Raw genomic sequence first — 17,874 nt, 5'->3', positions numbered from 1 at the left:
TTTTTTTTTTTTTTTTGGTTGGGAGGTTTTTTAAAGACTTCTGCTATTTCTCTGGGGATATGGGACTGTTTAGATAGTTTTTTTCAATTTATCTTTAGCATGTGGTATTCATCTAGAAAATCATCAATTTCAACCTAGATTTTCTAGTTTTGTTGAATATAGGTATTTATAGTAGGATCTGATGATTTTTAAAAAAAAATCTCCATAGTTTCTGTTGTTATTTCTCTCTTTTCATTTTGATTTTATTAGTTTTGATACTACCTCTGTGCCCTTTTGTTAGTTGGGCTATGGATTTGTCTAGCTTGTTGATTTTCTAAAAGAAGTTTTTGGTTTTGTTGATTCTTTGTATTGTTCACATTATTTCTATTTGGATGATTTTGACCCTGAGTTTGACTATTTCTTGCCCTTTCCTCTTGGTTGTGTTTGCTTCTTTTGGTTCTAGGGCTTTCAGGTGTGCTGTTAAGTTGCTAGTGTAGGATTTCTCCAATTTCTTTACTAGGGCAATTAGTGCTATGAACTTTCTTCTTAGCACTGCTTTCATTATGTCCCATAAGTTTGGGTATGCTCTGTCATCATTTTCACTGACTTCCAAGAAGTCTTTAATTTCTTTATTTCTTCCCTGACCAAGTTATCATTGTGTAGAAATTTGTTCCCTTTCCATGGGTATGTGGGTTTTTCTGTTGTTTTTGAAGTTTAGCCTTAGTCCGGTGATCTAATATGATGCATGGGATTATTTCAATTTTCTTTATCTGTTGAAGCTTGGTTTGTGCCTGATTATATAGTCAATATTGGAGAAGGTACTATGAGGTGCTGAGAAGAAGCTATATTCTTTTGGTTCAAATGGATTCATTCAGTTCATAATCTCTATTCGTTTTGATGTGTCTCTGTTTAGTTTCTGTTTCAATGACCTGTCTATTGGTGAGAGTAGGGTGATGAAGTCTCCCACCACTATTATGTGGGGTTCAATGTATATTTTGAGCTTTAGTAAAGTTCTTTTATGAATGTGAACATCATTCAAAATGCCCTTGCATTTTGAGGCAGAGATGTTCAGAACTGAGGCTTTCTCTAGGTGAATTTTTCCTTTGATGAGTATGAAGTGTCCTTCTCCATCTTGCTTGATAACTTTTGGTTGAAAGTCTATTTTATTGGACATTAGAATGGCAACTTCCACTTGTCTCTTGGGACCATTTGCTTGGAAGACTTTTTTCCAGCCTTTTACTCTGAGGTAGTATCTGTCTTTATCGTTGAGGTTTTCTTCTTGTATACAGCAAAATGCTGGGTCCTGCCTGTGTGTCCAGTCTGTTATCTTTTGTCTTTCTATTGGGGAAATGAGTCCATTGATACTGAGAGATATTAAGACAGATTACTGTTAGTTCCTGTTATATTTGTTGTTGTAGGTAGCATTATGTATATGTGATTCTCTCTTTTTTTGTTTTGTTGTGAGATTAATTTCTTGTTTTTTCTTTGGTGTAGGTACCCTCCTTGTGTGGGAATTTTCCTTCTAGAATCCTTAAATTTGGTTTTGTACTGGGATATTTTGGTTTCTCCATCTATGATGATTGAGAGTTATACAGGGTATAATAGCCTAAACTGATATCTGTGTTCTCTTAGGGTCTACATGACCTCTATCCAGAATCTTCTGGCTTTTAGGGTCTCTGCTGAGAAGTCGGGTGTAATTATGATTGGTCTGCCTTTTCTATTACTTGGCCCTTTTCTCCTACAGCTTTTAATATTTTTTCTTTGTTCTATGTGTTTTGTTCTGATTATTATGTAACAGGAGAATTTTCTTTTCTGGCCCAATCTCTTTAGTGTTCTATAGGCTTCTTATATATTTATGGCCATCTCTTTCTTTAGGTTGAGGAAGTTTTGTTTTATGATTTTGTCAAAGATATTTTCTGGTTCTTTGATCTGAAAATCTTCACTCTCTTCTATTCCTATTATTCTTAGGTTTGGTTTTTTTCATTGTGTCCTGAATTTCCTGTATGTTTTGGGTTAAAACTTTCTTGTGTTTTGTATTTTCTTTGACCATTGTGTAAATATCTTCTAAGGTATCTTTTATGCCTGAGAGTCTTGCTTCTATATATTGTATTCTGTTCGTGATGCTTGCATTTGTAGCTCCTAATCCCTTTCCTAGGTTTTCTATTTTCAGGGTTGTCTCTAATTTTTATTTCTTCATTGTTTCTAGTTCTACTTTTAAGTTTTGAACTGTTTTGTTCAATTCCTTCACCTGTTTGATTGTGTTTTCCTGTATTTCTTTAAGAGATTTATTTGTTTCCTCTTTAAGGGATTCAACCTGTTTACTTGTATTTTCCTGTATTTTTTTCAGTGAGTGAATCATATCCTCCTTAAAAGACTATTATCTTCATGAGATAGGATGTTAGGTCAGCATCATCATTTTCAGGTGTGTTGGGGTATCCAGGGTTTGCTGTGGTGGGAGAACTAGATTCTGATGGTGCCAACATATATTGGCTTTGTTGCTTATGATCTTGCACTTGCCTCCGTCCATCTGGTTACCTTTGCTGTTAACTGGCCTGGGTGTCTCTATCTGGAGCCTGCCTCCTGTGGCCCTGTCTGCCACAAGTCTCCTGGGAGGCCTTCAGACTGTGGATTCTTCAGAGGGACATATTCACCAATTATCCATTGTACTGGCTGAAGCAGATCTCCTAGGAGGCTTTCATACTGTTCAGTCTATTGCCCTGAGTGCAGCAGATCTCCTGGGAGGCCTTCAGACTCTAGGGTCTTCAGAGAGACAAACACACTGGTGATCTGCCCACGTGGAAGGCACAGGCCAGAAGGGAGGTCAAGAAATACACTTGTAGTGAGATGAATATTGTTACTCTCATAGGCACTGTGCCTGTATAATACATTTAGGAATAAAGGCTTAGACCCAGTCCTTCTTTAACTGTCTTAACTAATTTGAGATGGTTATCCTGTGAGTTAAGGGCCTATAGCAAATTCATGGCTTGGAGTTTATTGCTAGGGTATTTTCTATATTTTATTTAGAAATAGATGAGAGGAGTTAATAGACAACAGTCCAGATTACCTTACATAGATAGTTGGTTTTCAAAACGTCAGAAGTCCACAGAATTGACATTACAAACATTTCTGTAGTAATGTTCATTTTGATTAGAGACCTCTCTGCTCCTGACAGCATCCTGTCGTAGACTCTAAGAAGAAATTGAGCATCTTTGGAGTTACTCCAGTTGTGGTGAGACAGCCACTAGGCAAGAATTGCCTCTTTCCATCTATAGACAAATTACTGTCCAGAAAAGGACACACTTGCAGAATAGTTGACTGATTATATCTGCCTAGACAGAGCAATTAGCCCTTAATAATTCTGCATCACTAAGGTCTGTCAGATGATCCTGGGCCAGAAGGCTGAAGATCAGATGCTCCAACGTTTTGTAGTATAGGGACTGTCCAGGTGTTCAGCGGTATCTATAAATTGGCTAAGTTTTAGAAGCTATGCTTTGTGCTTCCCATACTTTCAGTTAACTCAGTCATTCTGGATTTCTGATGAGGTTGAAAACTTATAGTCTCACAGACAATCCTGGCTATTTACTTTGAGAGAAAAGATCTGAGTGGATGGTTTTCAGCTGACATTCATTCTAAAGCCAAGGAAAAAGCCAGGTTCAGAACTAAGTGTTTTAGTTAGGAGAGATGACAAAGGTTCTGGTTAGTCAACAAAATGATGGACTGGGTATTAGGACTATTTTGTACCTCACTGGTACAAATTGGTATAATTGTGCTCTAATTGTATTTTGAGAGAAAAGTTTTATTTTAACAGTAATGGTGATATGTAGTAGAAAGATATAAGATATAAAGATAAGGGTGATATGTAAGGTGAGAGGAAGAGAAGAAGTAAGGAGAGGAGGAAAAGAAGGAGAGGAGAAGCTAGGTGATGAGAGAGAGAAAGAGAGAGGGGGACATGGAGGCAGATGTTTATGTGTCTCCACCAGTCAAAGATAGTTAATATATCTAGGTCAGGTATTGGGTTACACTTCTGATTGTGCATTACCAAACTTATAATGCCTTTAATTAACATTTTAAAAAAAATGAATAGAGGCAAAAAGGAAAAGGGGGCATGGGATAGGGGTTTTCTAGGGAGGGGAATTGGGGAAGGGGGGTGGCATCTGAAATGTAAATAAAATATCCAATAAAAAATAAAATAAAATGCACTTGTAAATCAGATGTCAAAACCATCCAGTTTTAAGGCAGAAATGCAGATTGCAGCATAGGCATTTTAGAAATCATAATTTTGTATGTAAATAAAAATTCAAGGTGAGCAAAACCAAAGTTAATAATACTTGAGTCAGATGGTATAACCACTTTATTCTAAATTGTATTTATTGAGACAGACGTGGTAACACATCTGGATGAGAAATGCTGAGGATTGTAAGACAAGACTAGACTATGTACTTATTGAACCACATGGTAATATTAAATCTTAATAAAATTATAAAAAACCATTTTTTATATTCTTACTTTCAAGTGTTTATTGAAAAGCTCTTAACTGAGGGAAAATAAATGAGGGCAATTTCAATCAAATAGGCTCTTCCTGAGTTAGAGCAAAACAATTACTCTTCCTTATGTAGTGTACCAAAGGTTGAAGGGAAATATCAGAGGCTGTGTCTGGTTGAGTGGGAAAAGAATTTTTTTCTGTTAGTTTCTAGAGCTAAAAAAAAAAAAAATCAAAGTACAAATCCAAGGCTGAATTGAATCAACTTAGTCTTTTGTTCAATATTTATACAGAAACTCTGTTATGTTTATCATTAGTAGTTCTGAATAGTTTTCCAAATATGACTTCATCAACTAGTTGCTCCGAGAGTTCTATACCACTTGCGCAAAGACCACATTGCCCCAGACCACATTGAAATGATTCTAAAAAGCAAATGGGTACTCAATCAAATATTTATTGTGCCCAAAGGTCACCACTAATTGTCACTTGAGTTGGGAAGGTTGTGTCACCGATGAAGAAAAAGGGTTTATGTTGAACTGCACATCAGCAGAGGAACTTACTCAATAAGTGTATCCAAAGGGGCAATGATTAAAGTCCTTGGTTTAAAAATTTGTTCAGTAAAAGAACATAGTCTAAATACATTTCTATTTAAATATAATAATTGATTTTATGTGGCATATATTAGAAAATGTAAAATGGAGATTATTTTTAGATATTAAGAAAATTGATAATTACTTTGCATCTCTGTTTTGAATCCATGAACTTTGTAAAACCATTAAAAACCTATTTCCATTGAGTAGGAAAGAGAGACAATTTTAAGCATCTTTCAGGAAATAAGGGAACACTGTGCAGAGGACTCTGAGGAGGTGACTACCTACATATACCTCCCTAACTCTCCAGTCTTACATACATTCATCAGACTCCTTTTTTTGTTGTTGTTAAATGCCATTGGTGTGTTGGCCACTGAATCAAGTGTGCTAAGAATTTATAAACTATGAGACGTGCAAAGAAACTGGACAAGGATAACTCTTTGTTAACTAAAAATTACTCTGTACAGCATCAAGCCTGTAGACCCTAGTTTTCTGGAACATAAGTCAAATAGTTTCAGGAAGAAGCTAAGAAGACTGCCTAAAATCCCCAAAGGAAATAATCAGTATTAGCTTTATATGATCAAGCCTAATCTCTCTGTTTTAAAGGCAAAGGAAAAAGTGATACAGAAAGAGTCTTACATGCTCTTCAAAGTGGAAGACAGGGAAGAACACTCCATTGAAAGGCACATAAGATGGATTAGAAACTTCTTAATTCTCTATCATTGGCCATATAAGAATAAATCCTTTTGCCCTTCTCTATTTTTTTAGGACGTATAGTATTTAAAACACTACATATACAAAAGGCAGTGAACAAAGCAAAACTAGAGAATCTGTAGCCTGACAGCTGAAGAACAGCTAGAAGGAATTACATCTTCCTTATTCAAATCAATGACAGTGGCACTGTTTAGCTTGGGATGAATCATCTTTCCTGTAGGTATTCTTTCTTTCACTCTAAGAACAACCTGACTCTCAGGGCAAAATTGTATGGGCAGCAATGATAGAATAAACATGAGGGGGAAGTAACTGCAAGAGAAAGATACATTTCAAAAGGGAAAAGGAAAAGGGTACTTCTGAAAACGTTTCTCTATATACCTCATTGAGAGAAGAAATTTTGATTTGAGAAATACAGCTGGTGGAGAAAAATCACAGGACATTAGTAACACCCAGGTCCATATTGTGAGGGAAGTCCTTTAGAAACTACAATAATTTTCCTGGACAATATGTGAGACTGGTTAAACAACTTTCAAAGTCAATGACTGTGTTACCAGTCCACAATCACTCAAAAAATAGTGACAACATCAGTTCCTAAAACACACTTGCAAAAAAATAAAAATAGTCAATAAATACATGCAAATAAATTGTTCAGGGTAGATGATAAGTATTTTATGAATACAAGTAAAGATCAACTTTAAAATGAAAAGCACAGGACGTAAAGAGGGATATTCTATTGTGAGCGCTGAACTATGAAGATACAAATAAATAAAACTAAATGGCTATAGATCCTGAAATGTTGAAAAATTACATTGTTTCTGGTGTTTCCTCACAGGGATGTATCTGACTAAAACAATGGAGATGGAGTATTTTAATTTGACTAATTGACAAGTGGCCTGGTTTAAAAAACAAAACACATATTCTATAAACCCCTTAAATCTTGAAGTAAATAAAGTTGTTAATAATAATAATATCCTGCATATCTGATACAACTGAAAGTTGTGAAAAGTTAAGTTTCTTTAGCTGAAATATTTTCATTCAAATTTATATGGAATACTTACAAAATAAATTACTTTTCTTGGTCACAAAAAACAGACCCTTTTCCAAACTGTAGCCTTCCTTTTTGGCCTATTGACAGTGACCTCTGCCTTACAAAAGATTTATAGTTTCTTGAGGTCCCATTTATCAATTGTTTATCTTAGAGAATGAGCCATTGGTATTCTGTTCAGAAAATTGTCTCCTCCACCAATGTGTTCAAGGATATTTCCCATTTTCTCTTCTATGAGATTTAGTTTATCTGTATTTATACTGAGGTCCTTCATATACTTGGACTTGAATTTTTACAGAGAGGTCCATTTGTATTCTTCTACATGTAAACATTAAATTAGTGCAGCACCATTTGTTGAAGATGCTTCCTTATTTGGAATTCTTTACCAAAATTCAAGTATCCATAGGTATATGGGTATATTTCTATGTGTTTGATTTTATTCCATTGACGAACCAATACCATACCATACAGGGTGGTTTTGTTTGTTTGGTTGGTTAATTGGATATTTTGTTGTTATTGTTGTTGTTTTGTTTTGTTTTGTTCTGTTTTTTGTTTTTTGTTGTTTTGTTTTTTATCACTATTTCTCTGCAGTAAAGGTTGAGGTCAGGGATGGTGATTCTTCCCAAAGTTGTTATTATTCAGGGTGTTTTGGTGATCCTGGGTTTGTTGTTTTTCCAAATGAAGTTGAGAACTGCTTGTTAAAAGTCTACAAAAAATTGTGTTAGAATTTTGATGGATATTGCATTGAATCTATAGATTCTTTTTGGTAAGATGGCCATTTTCATTATTCCTGCCTATCTATGAGCATGGGAGATCTTTCAATCTTAGATATCTTCTTCAATTTCTTTCTTCAGGGATGTGAAGTTTTTGTCATCTTACATTTACTTGATTAAAATTATACCAAGACATTTTATAATATCCATGGCTATTATAAAGGGTGTTGTTTCCCTAATTTCTTTCTTGGCCTGCTTATTATCATTAGTATAAAGGAGGGATCCTGATTTCCTTGGGTTATTTTGTATCCAGCCACTTTGCTTAAGGTGTTTTTCAGCTGTAGGAGTTTTCTGGTAGAATATAGGGGGTTACTTATGTATTCTATCATATCATCTGCAAAAGTGATACTTTGACTTCTTCCTTTCCAATCTGTATTACCTTGATCTCCGTTAGTTGTGTTGTTACTCTGGCTAGAACTTCAAGTACCATATTGAACAAATAGGTAGAGAGTGAACAGCCTTGTCTTGTCCTGATTTTAGTGGAATTGCTTTTAGTGTCTTTCCATTTAGTTTAATTTTGGCTATTGGCTTGCTGTATATTACTCTTTTTAGGTATGTGCCTTGTATCTCTGATTTCTTTAATGCCTTTAACATGAAGGGGTATTGGATTTTATCAAAGAAATTTTCAGCAACAAAATGAGATAATCCTGTGATTTTTTTCTTTCACTTTGTTTATATGCTGAATTACATTGATGGTTTTTCATATATTGAATCATCTCTGTATCCCTTGGATGAAGCCTACTTGATCTTAGTGTGTTCCTGAATTTGGTTTTAAATATGTCATTGAGTATTTTTGCATTGATGTCCATGAGAGAAAAAAATAGTCAAAGTCCTTAGTCATCAGGGAAATGCAAATCAAAACAACTTTGATGTTTCTTCTTATACCCATCAGAATGACAAAAAAAAAAAAAAAAAAAAAAAAAAAAAAAAAAACCAAAACCCAAGAGATAGCACATGCTTGTGAGGATGTGGCCCATGGTGAAAGTGATCATTTTTGGTGAAAGTGCAAACATGTACAACCACTTTGGAAATCATTTTGGTGGTTTCTCAGAAAACTGAGAGTAGTCCTACCTTAGTACCCAGCTATAACATTCCTGGGCATATACCCAATAGATTCTCCAACATCCCACAAAGACAGTTGCTCAACTATGTTCATAGCAGCTTTATTCATTAATAGCCAGAAACCAGAGACAACCTATATGTCCTCCAATTGAAGAACAGATAAAGAATATGTGGCACATCTACACAATGGAATACCACTGAGGTATTAAAAAAGGAGACATTATTTATTTTGATGGAAAATAAATGGAACTTGAGAATATCATTCTGAGTGAAGTAGTCCAGTCCCAAAAGGACATGCATGGTATGTACTCACTTGTAAGTGTGTATTAGCCATAAAATATTGGTACCGTGCTTACTCCACAAACCCAAAGAAGCTAAACAAGAAAGAATGCACAAGTAAGGATGCTTGAATCTCACTAGAAGGGGGAATAAAATAGTCATAAGAGGCACATAGAGAGAGGGAACTGAAAGGGAGGGGTCATGAGGAGTAGAATGGGAAGTTCTGCATCAGGTGTGGGGAAAGACATGAGAAATAGCCATGAAAATGAATAGAAATCTGCAACTGACTGCAGTGACAAGGTAGGGGGTGGGCATCTCCAGAACAAAACAGAATATTGGGATAAGGGAGGCTCACAAGAATCAATGAGAGTGACCTTAGTGTGGCTCACAACATTGGGGATATGAAACTTAAGGCTGTAGACAGGCAGACAACCCAGGGAAGCGATAGAAAGAACAACCTACCCACAAAACTTTCAACCCAAAATTTATCCTGTCAACAAGAAATGCAGACACAGAGGATGGAGCAGAGACTGAGGGAATGGGCAACTGGACAAAATTAGGACCCATCCCATAGGCAAGCATCAATCTCTGACACTATTAATGGTACTTTGTTATATTTGCAGACAGGAGCATGTTGTCCTCTGAGAGGTTCCACCCAGAAACTGATTCAGATACAGACACCCACAGTCAAACAGTGGATGAAGCTTAAGCTCTTATGGAAGAATAAGAGGAAGGATTTCAGCCCTAAAAAACATAGAAATTCTACAGGAAGACCAATAGAGTCAATGAACCTGTTTCCTCGGTACTCTCAGAGTCTGAACCACCTACCAAAGAATACACACAGGCTGGATCTACACCTTTCCAGCTCATATGTAACTGATACAAAGTTTAGTCTTTATGTGGGCTCCAAACCACTGCAGGAGGTGCTATCCCTAAAGCTGTTGCCTGTATATTGGATATGATTTTCTAGCTGAGCTGTCTTGGCTGGCCTCAGTGGTAGGGAAAGTGCCTAATCTTGCAGACACTTGAAATCCAAGGATGGAAGAGATACCCAGAGGATGCCCCCACCCCTCAGAGGAGAACAGGAGGGGAAATGTGGGAAGGATTTAAGGATGAGGTGACCAGGAAGAGGGCAGAAAGCAGGATATAAAATAAATAAGTAAAAAAAATAGAACTAAATTAAAAAAACAAGATCAGTGGTAGAAATGTAACATGTGGCTTTACAATTGTTAATATTACATTATATACTGATAGTTAGCTAAGTAGGTTTCCATACCTATTTCAAAACTACACACCAAGATGATTAGAGAAGTAATCAACAGCATTGTACTTTTTATAATGATCACACTATTCATCAAAATCATATTATAGACATTAATTATAAAGTGAAAAAAATAACCAAAATATTTTTGAGTGAAAATATTATTGAACACTTTCTTTGAATATAAAATTAACAAAATAATCATCAGACATCAAAAGTGCATAACCCCAGATAATTCAAAATATCTTCATAAATAGACAACTCTTGATTCTGAAAGAATCACAATGGAAAAGTGATTGCAATTTAAAAGAAAATAAAGATTCTTGTTTCAGCTAAATCAATACAAGAATGTGGGGATAATGTCTATAAAATTTCTCAGTTAGAGAGAAATTATCACAGTTAAGGAGGCTTGTGATCATTTTAAGAATATAGAAAATATCTATTCCTCTGTTGAAGAACATCTTGGTTCTTTCCAGCTTCTGGCTATTATAAATAAGTCTGCTATGAACATAGTGGAGCACGTGTCCTTGTTATATGTTGGATCGTCTTCTGGGTATATGCTCAGGAGTGGTATAACTGGGTCCTCAGGTAATACTATGTCCAGTTTTATGAGGAACTGCCAGATTAATTTCCAGAGTGGTTATACCAGCTTGCAATCCCACCAACAATGGAGAAGTATTCTTCTTTCTCCATATCCTAGCCAGCATCTGCTGTCACCTGAGTTTTTGATCTTAGCCATTCTGACTGGTGTGAGGTAGAATCTCAGGGTTGTTTTGATTTGCATTTCCCTGATGACTAAGGATGTTGATCATTTCTTTAGGTGCTTCTCAGCCATTCGAGTTTCCTCATTTGAGAATTCTTTATTTAGCTCTGTACCACATTTCCTTCAACAGAAGAATGAATACAGAAAATGTGATACATTTATACAATGAATACTATTCAGCTACTAAAAACAATGAATTCATGAAATTCTTAGGCAAATGGATGAAACTAGAAAATATCATCCTGAGTGAGGTAACCCAGTCACAAAAGAACACACATGGTATGTACTCACTGATAAGTGGATATTAGCCCAAATGCTTGGAATACCCAAGATACAATTCACAGACCACATGAAGAAGCTCAAGAAGGATGACCAAAGTGTGGGTGCTTTGGTCTTTCTTAGAACGGGGAACAAAATACTCATGAGAGCAAATACGGAGACAAAGTGTGGAGCAGAGACTGAAGAAAAGGCTATCCAAAGACTGCCCCACCTGGGAGTCCATCCAATATATACAGTCACCAAATCCAGACACTATTGTGGATGCCAAGAAGTGCATGCTGGCAGGAGCCTGATATAGCTGTCTCCTGAGAGGCTCTGCCAGAGCCTGATAAATACAGAGGCAGATGCACATAGCCAAGCATTGGACTGAGCACAGGGTTCCCAATAAGATCCACAGTGGAGGAATTAGAAAAAGGACTGAAGGAGCTGAAGGGGTTTACAACCCTATAGGAAGAACAATAATATCAACCAAGCAGACCCCCCTCCCCCAGAGCTCCCAGGGACTAAACCACCAACCAAGGAGTACACATGGAGGGACCCATGGTTCCAGCTACATATGTAGCAAAAGATGGCCTTGTCAGGCATCAGTGGGAGGAAAGGCCCTTGGTCCTGCAAAGGCAATACCCCAGTGTAGGGAAATTTGAAGCAGGGAAGTGGGAGTGGGTAGGTGGGTGGAGGAACGCCCTCATAAAATCAGGGAAAGAGGATGGAATGGAGGTTTTGATGGGGACCAGGAAAGAGGATAACATTTGAAATAATAAAGAAAATATCCAATAAGAGAGAGAGAGAGAAGAAAATGGGAAAATAAAGAAAGAAATACAGGCAGCTTTTCAGTGGCCCCTAAAACAGGCACCACTGACTGTTTTCTCCACCGTTCAAAGAGCTCCTGCTAGACTGTCAACCAAAAGTTACCAAAGGACTATTCATAAAAAAAGAAGAATATAGAAAATAATTCCAATGAAAAGAGAATAATGAATATAAACTGATAAACACAGCTAAAATTAATACGCAGCAAAACTGCAGTGTCTTTACAGGCAACCACAATTTTGTATCAGTTTGATATGTTTACAAATGCTTTATTATAAGTAAAACCCAGCTTAAAATCAGCATTCAATCCATTGAAAAGTGTAAGGCTCAGTGATACTAATCACATTGGCACGCTGCTACAAGATCAGCAACATCTGTCTCTATAACTTTTCAATTTTTAAAAACTGAATCTCTGTATCCTGAGACATCTCTTCATCCCCTTATTTACAGTTCTTGCTAACCATCATCCTATTTTCTATGTATTTGACTACTAGAGTTATCTTATCAGTGAATGGAATAGTATTTGTTGATTTATTCCTGGCTTGTTTTACTGAACCCAATTTTCTCAAAGTAAATACATATTGTTTCAAATATCAGAATTACCTCAATTTAGCTAAAAAATTTTCTATTCTCTGTGCATGCAATATATTTTGCTTATTTGTTTATTACTATGTAAGTATTTGGGTTTCCTACATGTTTTAATTGTTATGAATAATTATACTATCAACACAGGTATAAAGATAACTCTCAAAAACTGTACACTCTCAGAACTGGAATTTCTGGATCATATGGTAGTTCTATTTTCAAATTTTTGAGGCACAATCATACTCTTTTTCTCTGCAGGCATGGCATTTTATAAATGCACCAACAGACTGCATGTGTTCTGATTTCTCTATCCACATACTTACTTTCTACTTTAATGATGGTCATCCTAATAAAATTAAATTTACCAGTAGAGTACTAACAATGTGTTAGCTCATTTAAGAAAAAAGAGAAATGATTTTAAAAACATAATTCAGAGATAAAAACCAGAAATAAGCATAAATTTTGAAGTGATTGAGGCAGTCATAAAAATATATACAAAACTTTCTGACAAGACATTTGAAAGTTTAGAGGAAATGGATTATTTCCCAGCAAAATATGTATTGCCAAAATTCACCCAAGAAGAAAGGGGAAACTTAAATACACCAGTTACCATAAAAGAGTTTAGAAAAGGATGCTTAAAGATCTATCATTGAAAAAGGCAGTGCGAACAGATGGCCACCCAGCTGAGGTTTATGTAACATGCATTTTATATAACCTTTAAGAAAGAGAGCTGTTCAAAGTTAAATTATTTCAGGCCTTAGGGGAAAAAAGATTAAAGCCTCCCCCATTTCATTTTACAAAGGCAATATAACTTTCAAAATAGGAAAAATAGACCAATAAAAGATGATTATAAAAAGATGCTGTTTATGAAGAAAAATGGAAATGTATTAAAATGTGTGTCATCATGTTAAGGCCATGTTTCTTTTATGTGTTTTGTTGTCGTCACATAAGTAACATGTTCAGTGGATGATTCTGTGTCAAAATAACAGAAATGAAGTAAAGACAAAGGCATTCTACTATGCCCCCACGAAACTTTCTGTCTAGCATGATGAATATGAGAGTGAAAGAAGTAAACACACTCATGATATATCAGATGATGATAAATGAAAGAGAAAACACTGAGCAGAGCTGTAGACAGGTGTTAAGAGGGAAGTTAGCCACTTTGAATTACATATACCTTTTATCGGAGGTGCTCCATTAGTGATCCATGCAGACTAGAGCAAACAGGAGAATGCTGTTTGGGATTAGTGCAGAGTGGATTGCACATTCCAGGCAGAGAAAAAGTCAGTGAACAATGCCATGAAACACCGTGGATCACAGTGTACCTGCTGTAAAGCAAGATCAGAAGACCGGGCAATATATAGTCAGAAAGAATATGGTGCTGGGATCATGCAGGTCGTTGAGTAAAACAGTGAGTCGCCCATGAAGGAGAAGTTGCAGCACTTTCAACAGAGAGCTGAAGTTATTTAACTTCTGTCTAAGTATATGGTTCTGACCAATACAATGATACTGAAGTGCAGAAACTAAATGGGTATGTTCTGTGATACCTAACATAGGGGTTCAGATGCCTTGGGTAAAAATAATGACAGTGAAAGTGTTAGGAAATGCTGAGATGTGTGTGTGTGTGTGTGTGTGTGTGTGTGTGTGTGTGTGTGATGTGTGTGTGTGTTTGTGCATGTGTTTGTGTGTATATATTTGTCTTCGTGTGTGTGTGTGTGTTTGTGTGTGTATGTCTGTATGCATGTGTGTGTGTTTCTGTGTGTGTATATGTGTATATGTTTCTGTATGTGTGCATATGTGTGTATGTTTGTGTGTGCTTGAGTGTATGTGTGTGTTTGATGTGTATATGTGCATGTATATGTGTGTATATATGTGTGTGTGAATGTGTGTATGTATGTATGTGTGTGTATATGTTTATATGTATCTGTGTATGTGTATGTTTGTGTACATATGTGTAATATATGTGTGTTTGTGTGTATGTATGTGTGTATTTGTTAATGCATGTATGTGTGTATGTGTGTTTGTATATGTATACATGTGTAGGTTTTTCTGTGTATGTTTCTATCTGTGCATATATATATATATGTGTGTGTGTGTGTGTGTGTGTATCTATGTATGTATATGTTTGTATGTATTTATGTATATACATGTATGTGTTTCTATGTTTCTGTGTGTACTTGTGTGTCTCTGTGTATGTGTAAATATTTATGATGTGTGTACATTATTATATATGTTAAAATATATATAAATGTTTACATGTTAAATATAGAAATTTATATGTATGTATGTTTTAAATATAAACATGCATTTAAAATAGGGTCGAAAAGGGAAAGAACTGTGGAAATAAAATATAATTGGTGGGAAGATTTTAAAATTTAGCTAATATTTGTTTTGTTTTTTTTTTTCATCTGCAGTATAACAGATGTGGGCATGGAGTAGAAAAAGATCAGTCACTATTTGGTCATGTAAAATTTATTATGTAAGGCTAAAAATCAAACTGATATAAATGTTTATTAATAGAGATGTTTACTAAAACTCCCATTAGCTATTCTTCTTTATCTTCTTTCTTTTTTAGTTTTCTTTTTAAAAAACAAAGATTTCTGGATTGCTTTGCTGATTTATTATTCTACATGCTAAAGTGAAAACTTTGTCTTAATTGAGATCAGAAACTGAATATGTATTTTACTTTTATGTCTTAATTTAATAATGTCTTCAACAACCAAGCCTTTGTAATGAGATACATAATTTAATAAATTGGACAAAGTTTTCAGAAGATAAAAATATCTCTATTTCAGGACATAAGTTTCTAACTAGAAAACTCAGGAGGATATAAACAACTGGAATTAATACAAAAATTCATTAAGGTGAATAGACAGAAGGCAGATGCCTGAAATATTAGTTTTGCTCTTAATAATGAGAGGATGAAGTGAGAAATAGCAGTGAGAATGGTATGCAACTTTTAGATACAGATTTCATGAGGAAATTAAATATTCAGAGCAAAATACTGTTTTGTTAAGGAATATAAGATATCAAACAATAGAAAGTTGTAACCATTGAAAAGGATAAGGTTTTTAAATACAACATACACAATTTTATTGTACATAATTATTATATAAAATTTCACATAAATTATCTGACTGTTAAATTTATGCATACAAATAGCATAAAAAAAACCCTATGTTACATAGTAAGTGAAATCTTCTGTATATTATGACTAGGATATGAGTGATTTGACTTACCATACATCAGAAGAAATAGAAATCCATAAAAATTAAGATACTTTTGGTATGGAGGTGTTCATATATATCCATAATCACAGCTGCAGCAGAAGTTTCACAAGCTTAAAATCTGTTTTTGTTACAAAGTGACCTTAAGCCAGACTAGAAAACTTAAACAGGCTGTGCCTCAAAATAGATAAGGAGGAAGAGATCCTGTGCATTTCTGTCAGTAGTAGAGTGTTCAACCTAATAGATTCACAGCCAATCTCATACTAGAGAAAAATGAAAAGATGTCAGGCTAATATTTAATGAAGGCAACATTTCTACTAAGGAAGAAAAAACTCTTCATAAAACAAGAAAAAGTAGACATATAAGGTTATAAAGATGTAACATGAACACTATCACCACATAAACATAAATACCGAATGACTAAACACTTAGTAAAATTAGATGTTAACTTCATTTTGGAAGAGAATCTAAAGAAAATACAAACACGTTAAAAAGGAACTTAGAGCTACATCTCTAATCCCTGTAAATGACCAGAAGCTACTTTACTAGATCTAGGTTAGACATCCACTGAGTTTGAGGGCAATTGCTACATTTTTTCCATATACCTAGGTAAAATGCTATGGAATCCATATGAATGCTGGCTAATCAGGAGATGTGCAGCATCTACACTGTTTGTAAGTTACTATAATTATGTGTGCTTACATAAAATTGCCTTCACCACTAGAGCTGTCTTCATGCTGTTGTGCTAGTTAGTAATGTAGGAATCCACAACTATAATAAGAATTAGAGAATCCCACTTAAGATAGTTTGGAACCTCAGACATCATAAAGAATATATTCGCATTATCTACATTACATATGAAGAAAATTATTCTGTGACAAAATGTAATACAAGCAAGTAGACAGGCAATTATTTTCAGAAGGGGATTCTAGTGAAAATAAATAAATAAATAAATGAAGTAAAGATTTGTCAGATTCACCTGACTAGAACAGACGATTGAATGGAGAGCTGGGCAAAATAAAAGGATCAACTTGCAGCAGTGCAAAGCTAAATGATCGTAGGATGTACAACAAAATATTCATGCTTACAAGAGAGATACAGATTACAGTGACAATGGACTCATTACATACTCACTGGGCAAGAAAAAATAATGATTCTGGCTAACCTACATACAGAAATTGCAGGCTCTTATACATTAACAATTGAAATGTAAATCATAGTATCTATTTTTTAAGAAAAGTCAATGCATCTTAAGATGACATTCACAGATTTATGTAAAACTGTGTGCAAGTGAAGAAAATGTTTAAAATATAACTATGAGCCCACAACAATACTGATGAAAGATTCAGTGGGGGTTTGAGTGGCCAGTTCAAGTTTGAATTTTTGAAATAAAAAAATTCAAGTCAAAATGCTATTTATAATGACTTCCACTTCCACCTGGAATATAGAAAGGTGTAAAAAAAAAAAACCCTGCTCTCATAATAAATAAACTACATTTTACTTTTTCTAAGTTCATTTTAAAGTTGAGATAGCACAACAACCAAATAGTATGAAATCTTAAAGATTGATGGGCAAAGAAGAGGCAGACAAATGAGTGAAGCATGAACTAGAAAGAGGTGAGATGTAACATCAGTAATTAAGAAGATAGCTGAAATATGCCAGACATTCTTTAATTTTAAACACTGGCCTATAAGAACAGAATCCATCAGACCCAAAGACACATAGGAATTCTCTATTATATGGAGTTGCTTCTCTAAGACATTTCATCAGATGATAGGCAGAGGGGAAGACCAGACATGCACTCTAAAACTGCTGGGTATAGTTAGAAAGCATAGAGACACAAAACACAGGTAAAATTCTAACAAAGATGGCAAATGATAAAGACACCAATGTGGCCCTAAATGATGCAGCAACCACTGTACCTAAGGCTCATGGTGCAGAATCATGGAAGAAGAGTTGAAAGAAGCAAAAACCAGAGGACCAGCATGTCTGATATGTGATAGTATCATCAATATATAACACAAAAAAGT

The sequence above is a fragment of the Arvicanthis niloticus genome, chromosome 8 (genome assembly GCF_011762505.2).
Source record: "Arvicanthis niloticus isolate mArvNil1 chromosome 8, mArvNil1.pat.X, whole genome shotgun sequence".
In the NCBI taxonomy this organism is placed as follows: domain Eukaryota; kingdom Metazoa; phylum Chordata; class Mammalia; order Rodentia; family Muridae; genus Arvicanthis; species Arvicanthis niloticus.
This window is presented reverse-complemented; position numbering follows the sequence as displayed.